Here is an 11,444-nt window from a genome sequence, read left to right on the forward strand (position 1 = left end):
TCTTCTTAGAACACTTAGAGGCTGGCAAAACCTTAGGATGGTATCAAATAAAATTACATTTTATCTTTATAAATGAACACTGAAAATCAAATGCAGTGTTAAATCTTTCATTTATCCAAATGGAAATTCAATTTGGAAATAGTTACAGGGCATTTCTGAAATGAAAGATGAGATTTGAGGGTCAAAATCAAAGACTATACCTTTTATTTTTTCCATCATTTTCTTTTTCCCAATGCTGCTCTGGGTAAAACAGGTGCTTATTATGTTCGTTATTGAATTCTTTCCAGTTTATGATATTATGTGTTTCTTATTCTTGTAAAACTGGCTGCAAGAATAGGTTTTCCTATATCTAGAAAGTAAGAAATTTATAAATCTACAAACTAGGGCCTATAAAGTAATATTTCTCGTTCAAAAAGATCTTATAAATTGTATGTGTAACAGATACTTAAATATTTATTTTCTTTCCTTTTGGGTACACTCACATTAAAATATGAATCTTTCGACACTTTCCCTTCAAAGCCTTTAGTATGATATTAAAATATAAATGATATCAAATTTTAGAGAAAATAGAGTAGCATAATATTATGAATGAGAAGATAAGGCAATATAAATATGAAAAGAAATAAGTAAATGACTATGTGTATAACCACATTTTTTAGGACAATAGGCATAGTCACAATATAAATTAAATAAATGATCATGATACTATTTCAGAGTTGTTTTAGTCTGAGGACTGTGATGTACTGCTGTTTATAGCAACAGCTGCTTCCTAAAACTGAAAGAAGTATTACATGTGTTTTCTTCTCAGTCAAAAGGAAGTGATGGATCTGAAGAGAAATATGAAGCATAAACTGGAAAACATGACCTGTATGCTTTGCTCCTGGAGTTAAAAGTTGAGAAAATCACATTCTCACAGTAAGAGTACTATCTGCCTGAGATGACTTGCTTCAAGTGGAGATTTCCACATATCCAATCCCCAAACTAGTTAGGACAGTGCATGGCAGCAAGCCAGGGTCTCCTACCTCTTAATGGACCTTGCTGGTAAAAGTCTACCACTTCCATGACATGTGTTTGGGATAAGTTTAGCCTAAAAATATGTTCACATAAGCACTGGGCTTTGTTGTACTTAAGCTATTCAGTAGGTTTTCTGCCTGTTTGATAATTTTTTTTACCTGAACCCCTTGATGTTCTCTCCCAATGCTGTTACTTGTAAGAACAACTTGATCATAAACTTCAAACCAATTAAATCGCCTCAAACCACTTGAAACGCAGCCCTAACCTATGCATCCCTCTACAACAAATTTGACTACACACTTCCAGATTTTTACCCTCCTCCCTGAACCAAGTCTTTTTCCAGAATTTTTTCCAGTTTTCAGAGAACATTTATTGACAAGAAAAGATGTTCATGACAATTTGTTAAATAGACACTATAAGTTACAAGAGTATATGTTCAGACCGAATATTTATATCCCCCACCTCCTAACCAAAATTCAGATGCTGAAGCCCTAACTCACAATGTGGTGGTTTTGGAGGTGGCGTTTTTGGGAGGCAATTAGGTTTAGATGAACTTATGAGGATGGGCCCCCATGATGGGATTAGTGCCCTTATAAGAAGAGAAAGAGAAACCAGAGCTCTGTTTCCGACATGTAAAGATACAGCAAGAAGGTGACCATCTATAAGCCAGGAAGAGGGTACTCACTAGGAACTGAATATGCCAGTACCTTGATCTTGGACTTCCCAGCCTTTAGAATTGTGAGAAATAAGTGTTGTTTAGGTTACCTGATCTATGTTATTTTATCACAGCAGTCTAAGCTAAATTTATAGAATGCATAGTGAGTTCCCGTGTTCTTCCAGTGTTTTTTTTTTTTTACATGAATCTTCATTTAGGATGCTTAGATTAGAATTGCCTTTGAATTCCAAGAGTTTAATCCACTGATGCCCTGTATGACTGACTAAATTTTTTCTCCAAGATGTTTCAAAAACTAAGAAATCTATATTTTTTAGGGCTTATATAAAAAAATGCATTTAGCTAATATAAAATTTGGGCATTTATATCATGGTAGGAAGCATCTTAATCTTAGCATGTACTGGATAAGCTATAAAAATATGAACAGACATTGACTGTGTGTGTACGATGTTTCAGGCTCAGAGTTAAAATTTCACATACCTTACGTAATTCTATCAAGAACCCACAACAGAATCACCAATACCATTTCCATAATACAGAGGAGGAAACTGCAACTTAGAGAAGTTAAGAGCAAGACAACAGACCCTAAATGGAGTTGTTTATACTAAGCCCTACATCACTAAACTGATATTTAATTACGCTTTTGGCTGTAATGGAATCTTAAACCAGTCCATCAGGTATTGTCTGATCAGCATTAGTTAGATAACCTGCCATCCTCTAAGGAAAAGTAACCTTGCGATAACCAACCCACTTTTTGGTCTAATATAACTTCCTTATTCCTGCTCCCTTCTGCCTATAAAAGGTTTGCATTTTGCGCAGATCCTTGGAGTTTCTTTCTATCAGCTAGATTGGATGCTGCCTGATTTGTGTATCATTGAATAAAGTCAATAAGATCTTTCAAGGTTATTCAGTTAAATTTTGTTTTTTAAGAGAGAGGTTATGTAACTTGTTTATGGCTAAACAGAGAGAGCAGATCTGACTCAGCCCCATGCCTATCCGACTCCAAAGACAATATTCTTACCTAGATCACACTGACTTTTGTGTATGGAATGTTAATTATTAATCCTACCCACCTCTGAATGGTGGGGTGAAGAAGATGACCCCCTTTTTTTTGTTGTTGCTTTGAACATGGTGTATTCCCTTACATCTGAGTATATTTTAGAGTCATATAGGTTTAATTTTCCTTTTTGTTTTAAAATTATATTCAATGTTTATGACAGAGCTTATTAGTCTGGCTATAAGAACTATGGTACTAATGAGTTTCAATTTCAGGTAGGTGTTTTGCTAGCCTTGGCTAGCCATTCATAGACACATTTAATTGGTTTTAAGGAGCTCTGAGGATTAGTTTGAGTCCATCAACAAAAATAGAAAAAAACAAAACAAAACAAAAACAAAAACTAGTGTTCTAGAGAATGATTGGTAGTTCACATGACTTCATAAATCAACTTTAATAAATACTTGAACTGCAATAATATGTAGAAAATTTTTCTGTTTATCTGTTTTAAAATAAATAGTAGTACCTCAATATAATCTATATATGACACATCATGAAATATTAATAATAAATTGAGAATATAAACACAAGAATATTGGGACACCTGGCCAGCTCAGTTGGTGGAGCTTGTGACTCTTGATCTCAAGAATATTGTCATGATTTTACAAGTGAGTTTTCAAACTTAAAAATCTGAGAATTAATTGGCTAGTAGAATGTACCATTTCATCTGCCAAGTGCCTTGAGAAAATTTCTTCACATCGGAAAGATGATTTGAAAGCCCAGATGTGCTTACTAAATTTTATTGATTTTTATTTCCTTTTATATAAAATTTTACAATCCATATTTAGTCTATAAGACTCAAGGAGCAAAGGCTACCTTTTCAAGGGAATTCATGATTTTAATCCTTAGGTTATAAATGGGAGACATCTATGCAGCCAGAGACTGTTATTCCCAGGTCTACTCTCATCTAGGTGAGGCCTTGGAACCACTACTTGTCAATAAAATGTGAGTAAAAATGTGCTAGGAGAAAATTCTTCATGTTTCTCTTGCATATCTGTGAGTTTCGTGAGCAGAGGCATTGACTACACGCTGTTTAGGGCTGTATTTTCAAGGCTACTTACACAGTAAGTGGCCCCAGAAAATAGAAATAGTGTCTCCTTCTGGAGAAAATGGCAAGCTTGCTTATAGCCATGGGAGATAAAGACAGGATCTACTGTGGAGCACAGAGCCAATAGGACAAGCACACTTACTGTCTAGTACTAAAATAATAATACAAAAAATAATAATATTTCCTCAGAAGCAGACGGTAGGTATGATTATGCCTATTACTAAAAAGTTTACTTCCGTAAGCTCAGAGATTCTCTCTTTTAAAGTAATTCACTGTGTGTTCAGGTATCTGGCCTTCTCTGTGCTGCCCTATAGGGTTCAAGCTTGGAAACTGTCAAAAAAAAAAAAAAAAAAGCTGACACTCTGGCTGTTCCTATTGGTGTAACTAATAAATGGTCTTTTGTCTCTGACTTGAGTCTTGTGTTTTCTGAAAGCATTCGTGAAGTTGTGGTAGGTGCAGGGGAGGAAAAAAACCTCTTCAGCTATCCTCCTAGGTTCAAAGGCTGGGGGCCTTGGATCAAACTGATAAAAGACAGATTAACAAGAGAAAAAAACAGATTTGATAATTTATGTGCACATGGGAGTTTACAAAGAAATATGACTCAAGTAGGTGGCCTGAATTTGGTGACTTGTATATTATCCCAAAGGGTGACAAAGTGTGGGGAAGAGGCTAGACAAAGCAAAAGAGGGTTGAAGCCTCTTGGGGAGGGAGTAAACTGTGGAAAGGTGTCAAGAACATATGGTAAACAAGGGTTGTTCAGTAAGATTTGCTATGCAGCGTCTGGGCTAATAGGAGTCCAGTCATCTCAGATGATTAAGCGTCCCCCTGATAAGAGTTGTTCTCTTCCTGGTACAGGAGAAGACACATTTACAAATGTAAATTTACTTTATAAATGCAAATTTCCTTTACAAAAAAAAATGCTCTGTTTTTAGAGCTTTTCCTGTGTCTGTTCTTCAATTGCCTTCAGCTCAAAATAAGCCTTATGTGAAAGTGGCATATTTTAGGGTTGCATATTCTGGTCCCCTTCACAGGTTAGCTGGCAAGTAGGGTAAAATCTCAAACTCTTCACAGTTCTTGATGGTTTTGGCTCTGAAGATGGGATGCTGACAGAGACATGGATTTTTGGAAGAGGAAGGACAAAAGCCCCGCATCCTGGGATCAGTGATATGAGAAAACTACCCTGTGAGTGTTGTCACCCAAGTGTTGAATGGGGAGAGGAAATAATGGGCAGCACTTGCCCTGCCTGTTAATGAAAGTTTAGAGACCAAGTAACAAGAAATATGTTTGAAACAAATGGGACAAATGGCGACTTGGTCATTCTTACTCTTGTCTGGGCAAGCAGAGGAAGAGGTATTATTAGGAAGTTGGGGTGGGCATCTCTACAGCCTCATCTGAAAGGCAATGTAATTGTGGCTACTGAGCCAAACCATTTCTAAGCTGAAATAATGTTGGCAATGAGTACCTTGCAGTGAGATTTGGAACTTTACACGTACCGAAAGCATTAAAATTTATTTGGTTGAGCCATGAGAGACTGACAGCTGAAACTGGAAACAAATGTGCCTTGGTCACTAATGAGGAGCCACTCTCTCCCTCTTCACTCACTGAACTCACTCCTCTACTAGTCCAATTTCATCTGCTTTTAGGGATAAAGTGGTAGAGCCAAGGTCTTTCTAATCCCAAGGAGGACCAAAGGTCATATATACTTTGAACTTTGGGATAGGGAGGGTTTTAATCTTTCATCACTATGTTGGATTGGGTACCCAAACAGATAACGAACTCACTTCCGTGGTAAGAGGAGTGCCCAAATATAGCTAAAGCAGTTTGGCTAGGGTTCATAGTAGGTGAGAGATGCTAATGTGACCTTGTAGGGATACCCTTTGGATCAATTCAATGTACTTTTGGGCTGCTTCTACATCTGATGTGGCAGGAAGTGCTATGTTATATGTTTTACTTCTCATCCCAGTAGCGTCAGGGAGATGCTTCCAGGAGTCAGTGTAGAGTAGTGTTTCTACCTTGGTGTACTGCAATCCCACTTGGAATTTCAGTGACTGACAATTTTGATAACTGGAACCTATTGTGGATTGAATCGGATTCTCCCAAAAGGTATATTAAAGTTCTAACTACCAGTACTTGTGAATGTTACCTTATTTGGAAATTAGGTCTTTGTAGATAAAATAAAGTTAAAATGAGATCATAGAGAATCAAGGTGGCCTTAATCCAATGGCTAGTGTCCTTCTAAGAAGTACATTTGGGCACAGACACACAGAGAGGAAAACACCACATGAAGGCCCAAGGCACATAGGGTGGAGGCTGAGATTTGAGTGACAACAGCAAACCAAGAAATACCAAGTCCTTCTGACAACCACCAGAAGGAAGGGAGAGCCAAGGAAGAAGCTTTCTCTAGAGCCTTCGGGGGAATATAGCCCTGCCAACATCTTGATTTCAGACTACCAGCCTCCAGAACTGTGAGAGAGGTAGTTTCTGTTGTTCTAAACCACTCAGCTTGTGGTACTTTGTTATGACAGGTACTAATATATACGGAACTAATATATAGACTCTGGTTTCCACCTAGAATTGCTACATATAGTTTTGGATTCATCACCTCCTTGACATGACACTCAGGTACAGACCCTTTGAAAAGCAGCTATTAGCTCACTACTGAACTTTTTATCAAAACTAAATACCTGATTTATGGAGTCATTGTGACCCTCCTGTCTGATATTCTCATTTTGGGGTGGTTCAACTCAGACTTGGTGATCAAAAAGATAGGAAGGACCTAACAAGCCTTGTTAAATAGAAATGGCACATTCTAGAATACAGCCAGCCTTTTTTCACTGGAATCTGTTTTACATTTAAAAAGTGGCAGCTGTTCCTTTGGGGAAAACATAATATCCCACTCCACTGCCTAAAGCAAAATTGCTAGCTCAATGGGACTCACAATTGTCAGAGATTTCCCTAAACACCTGATCCTGGGTCACTAATGGTACCCACAAGTCTGGGTTACTGGACTACTCAACCTCCCTAACTATGCAGAAACAAAAGCACAGGTGGTCACTCCACTCAGTAGGTAGAAGAAAAGGCTATTGTCGTTATCTCTGGCCAATACCCCCTTTAGTACATTTTTTAAAAATATATAATTTTTCTGAAACATAAGCTATTGCAAATAACCTAGCTGTTTGGTATGCCATTTTAAACATTGCATCCTGGCAGATTGAAGACATCCTTCTTTGGAATTCCAAACGATAGAAACAAACTGCAGTTGCTGTGCAGACTCCCTAGTTCACCCATGTAAATATTCATGACAAGGGCCTGTTTTTTGATAACACCACCTGGAATCAACAATGGACTCATAGATGAGGTGTTTAATGAACCTACTATCCACATCATTTGGTATTACCGAATATTGGAATAACATTTTCAAAAACTGACTCTGAACATTTTCTAACTCTACATCCTGTACCTCTTTCTAATCCACAGACCTGGAAATGCAAATTAGTCAATGAATGCAGCTATCTCTAGAAAGGCAGCATGTCCTCTTGGGTGTTTCTTGGGTAATGATCAGGATGAAAATAATGGAGATTAATAGACTTATTTTGAAAATTCAGCGGTATGCCTTGACCATTTCTGGGTATGATACTTCTTTCTTTCCTCCAGCAATAACTCCAGTCTGGCCTGATCGGTGCGCCCTCTTGGTGGCAGTCTACTGTTTGCCAAGTCCCCCTAGAATGACCCATTTGTGACCTTTTTGGGGATGTAGTAGGTTTCTTTAAGTTTTATAAAAATTCCCTCGTACTTCTTGTATCTGAATTTTCCAGACAAAAGGTTTGTGTGTGAGTAGAAGATGATTGAGAGAGAGGAAAAAAATGTGGTTATAGCTAACTGGAAAGGGATTTTGGGGTGACAGCAGATGTAGGTTAGCTCCCCAGGATTCCCACCTTTTAATGTATATGGTGGCAGAAAGCTTAGCAAACTATCTCCTGATGTCAAAGGAAAGCAGAATTGTAAGTGAAGTGTCTGTTTAGCTAAAAAGATTTCCAAGCAAAGTAATGAAGGTAGCGCCTCTGCTTATAGTAAAATGGTTTATTTCCTCTGCTTATATAGTAAAAGGCAGGAGAAAGAAATTTAGAATAAAACAGTTAAACAAAAAGCAATCAGAACTTGATGAATTTGGACATTCTCACCATATAAAATGGCAAAAGATGCAAAAATTCAGAAATCATTTCTGAAGTCTTGGTTTAGGGAAAAAGCCAAGGATGTGGCTGTAAAAACTTTTGCTAAAACTTCCCCCAAAAAACAAAGAACATTCATTCACACAAAGGGCCCTTTGAGGAGATTAAGGGTGTGCCTCATTGCTCCTCTTAATCAAACCACTAGGCCTCCAGGAGGCTTAAGGGCATTAACCCTTATCTATCACAGCAGGAAGCTAAAACAGAGGAAGGATTAATTTGGAAAAATCTGTGGAGGTGAATTTTGTCAAATGGAGGTAACTCCATTGAAATTAAAGGGAGACTTAGAAAGCTTTGAGAAGTTTATTTAAAAAAAATAAAAATAAAAATAAAAAAACACCCCAAACCTGTTCATTGGACTGAAAGTGACAGAGACAGTGTAAAGTAAAAGGCAGCTGTCAGATCTCCAAAATTCTACTGGCAGGAAATAGACTGAAAATTATTCAGCTTCAGAAGTGTGCTAGCTTCCATAAAAAAGGAGGAAACCAGAGAGTGAAGCGGAATGACATGGAGAGTTATCCTCAGATCTTGAAAACTAATCAAGAAATGCCAAGCATTTGTCTAGCTGTATTTCAGATCTGCTGTGCTAGTGACCCCTTTGTATCCCCCCCACTAGCTCTCCTTTCTGACTGGGACTGGCGAAGGGTAGCAGAATATTCCACCCCCCAAAATAATGCCTCTTGGCATAAGAATTAGTTTGAGCTGATTATTTTTGAGAAACTGCAGATACAGAAGCTCTGAAAGCAGAGTAGAAGTTACCCTTTTGTAAAGAAAAGCTACATTTATATGGGCGATTTATATTTAAAAAGGAGACCTGTACCAGGGAGAGAGCTATTATCAGCAACAAGTTGTTCATCTGAGAAACTATCTGCATGGCAGGACAGCTTTTGTTTATCAAACATTTCCTCCACTCACTTTCCCTTGAATTGCCTCCCCTTCCCTCAACATCTTTCTTTTGTCTTAAGCTGAAGATGATATTCAAGGTGGTTGGTTGGGCCATCTTAGAGGGTTACTCAGTTTTCCTGGGTATCTCCCATGTATACATGAGGTATACATATTAATAAAACTTTTTTTTTCCTCCTTGTTAATCTTTACATAGGGTCTTATCAAAGGACTAAGAAGGTTAGAGGAAAATTTGTTTTAGCTTATAATTATCTATAGTTCTTATTCTATGTTAAGTCTCACTATTTAATATTGGTATTCCGGTGAAGGCTTGTCTTTAGTTTTGCAGGTGCACAGATGAAGAAGTGTGCCCCAGGAACTTCATTTAAGACATTACAACCAGGATCCTGATCTGCATCTGGACTTTATTTAGATGATGAGATTTTGGACTTTGGACTTGATGAATGAGTGGCACCCATGAGAACCTTGGGAAGCAATGAATGTATATTGCATGAAGTGGGGGCATGGATTACTGGGGGCCAGAGGACAGACCATGAGGGTATAGACTATGGGGTGGCTCTTTATAATTCTTTCCTTCTTGTGTAATCCCTTTCCATTGATTATGGACATGATCAATTGTTGCAGGATTTCTTTTCCTTTAGTGCCTGCAGTTCTTGGTCACGCTGCTTCAAAGAATGAAGAAGCAGACCAGACAAAGAGTGGTGGGCAGCAATGCAAAGTTTATTGAGTGAGAGTACAAAGCTCCCGAAGAGGGAGGGACTGGAGAAGGTTGCCAGGGAAGTTTTTAACTCTAGGGGTTTTTATGGGCTTTGTTGTCCGGGCTGTTTTAATCTGATTAACCCTTCATGTGCTTGTCACCCAATCAGGTTTTTGTCATCTTTCACGTAGGAAAGGCTCCTTGCAGTGTGGTGTAAAATCTTTTAAAGGGTAGTTTCTTTTTGGGGATGAGGGGGCTTGTCCTTGCCTGCCTTTCTTCCAACTATCTTCACTACTATGACAACAAAGGTGATGTTACTCCCATGATTACTTTACAGCCTTATATGTCCAAGGTGATGGCATGCCCCTGCTGTGATTACATTAAGATTATCTGTGTACTGCTGCTCCTGAAAGAGTAAGCTACTACATAGCAAGGAACAATGGTTTCAGGAACTGTGGATGGCCTCTAGTTGCCAAGGCAGTCTCCAGAAATTGAAGTTCAGTTCTGTAGCCACAAAGGAATAAATTCTGCCAGTAACAAGGATTTTCAATAACTCAAATTAAGGCATGTCCAGACTCCTGACCTACAGAAATTTGAAATGATGGCAGTTGTGTTAAATAGCTAAGTGTCTAATAATTTGATACACAGCATGGACACCTAATACAGGGGCGATAGAAAAAAGCCTCAGTACTTTGGGAAGAAACACCTTAGATCCCCAGATGTAGGGAGAAAAAAGGACATCGATATATATGTGTATATATATATGTGTGTGTGTGTGTGTATGTGAAAGGACATCGATATATATGTGTATATATATATGTGTGTGTGTGTGTGTATGTGAAAGGACATTGATATATATGTGTATATATGTGTGTGTGTGTGTGTGTGTGTATATATATATATTTTTTTTTTGTCTTTCTGACTACCCAAGGAGTCTTCCTTCTGTGGGAGGAAATGACCCATCATATGCTCTGTGATGGTTAATTTTATGTGTCAATCTGACTAGGCAAAAGGATGATCAGATAGCTGGTAAAACATTATTGGGGTGTGTCTGTCAGGATGTCTGTAAGAAATTATCATTTGAATCAGTAAACTGAGTAAAGAAGATTGCCCTCACCACTGCAGGTGGACATCATCCAATCCATCCTGGGCCAGTAGAACAAAAGGTGGATAAAGGGCAAGTTCACTCTCTCCACTTACCCTGAAACATCAGTACTCTTGATTCTCAGGCCCCATATAAGACTGGAACTTACATGATTACCTTCCCTGGTTCTTAAGCTTTTGGGCTTAGACTAGAGCTACACCCCCAGCTTTCCTGAGCTTCCAACTTGCAGATGGTAGATCATGGGACCTCCAAAATCACAGAAGCCAATCTCTCATAATAAATATCTTCTTATGTATCTGTTTCTGTTTTGGATCTGTCTTTTTGGAGAATCTTGACTAATACAGTCTCTCACAGACAGTTTCAAACATCTTTAACCTTATTACTGCTGGGTCTACAATTTATCACTAAGTAGCTCAAACACAATTTGATCATCGATCTCATGGATAACTATGTTAAGACGGCAGAGGGTGGCTTTAGCTCCTCTACCTTCCATGCAAAGCAACTGTCATCACCTCCAAATATCTTTTCAACCCCCGTTATCACAGCTGCAACTCAGTGATTGCATGAGACAGATGGTTGCATATGGACAGTGACATGGACAATGAGACAGCTTTCAGGTAGTCCTTCCAAAATCAATGACTGAACTAAATTATTCAAGATGAATAGTAAATCCTAAGGCTTATTAGCAAATGAGGAAGGCATGTTGGAGATCCTGGGGCCCCCA

The sequence above is a fragment of the Ursus arctos genome, unplaced genomic scaffold, assembly GCF_023065955.2.
Source record: "Ursus arctos isolate Adak ecotype North America unplaced genomic scaffold, UrsArc2.0 scaffold_11, whole genome shotgun sequence".
Taxonomy (NCBI): domain Eukaryota; kingdom Metazoa; phylum Chordata; class Mammalia; order Carnivora; family Ursidae; genus Ursus; species Ursus arctos.